The sequence below is a fragment of the Penaeus vannamei genome, chromosome 30 (assembly GCF_042767895.1).
Source record: "Penaeus vannamei isolate JL-2024 chromosome 30, ASM4276789v1, whole genome shotgun sequence".
In the NCBI taxonomy this organism is placed as follows: Eukaryota; Metazoa; Arthropoda; class Malacostraca; order Decapoda; family Penaeidae; genus Penaeus; species Penaeus vannamei.
In genome coordinates this window covers 291,147-291,902 of record NC_091578.1, presented here as the reverse complement: position 1 = coordinate 291,902, position 756 = coordinate 291,147, and positions in this window count along the sequence as shown.

Genomic DNA, 756 nt, shown 5'->3' with positions numbered 1-756 from the left:
TAAGTTAACACGCACAAAAAAACAAAAAAACACACACATGTACGGACCAACGCAGAAGAAAAAAAAAACACACACATACACACGCACACACAGGCACAGACACACGCATACGCACACGTGGCCTTCACCTACAATCACACCTTTCCTCCCCCCCCCTTCCCCCTCCTCCTCCTTCCCCCCTCCCCCTCCCCCTCCACACCGTTTTCCGCGAATTCTCTCAACACATTCTGGAACATTCACTTTTCTACATGGCTCATTTTTCGAAACATTTTTTTTTTTTTTAAATGTATGTATGTATATATTTTTATAGGTATATATTTTTTGTAACGTTGGTGTGTGAGTGTGTATATGTATACATTCTTTAAGTACGTATTTTCGTTGTAATGTTGATGTATGTTTGTGTAATGTAGACATGTGAATGTGATAATTTTTGTTATTTTTGGTGTTGTGATCAATTTTCAAATGAAATTGTGGTTATTGTATCTATTTTGCAATGTAAATATGATCGTTATTATTTCCGGTTACGGTTAAGATGATCACGTATATATGTATATTCTGGTAATCTTTATAAACGTGTTCGTGACATTTCTATTAGACGAAAAAAATGAATTAATCATGATCATTTTCGCGAATTTACGATGTTCATGAGGAAACATGACAGCTCTCTTCCTTTCAGTATTTCTAAATCTCTTCTGCATTTTTTCTAACTCATGAGCAGTTTTCAGTGTCTAATTAACTTGCATGAATTAGGTTTCA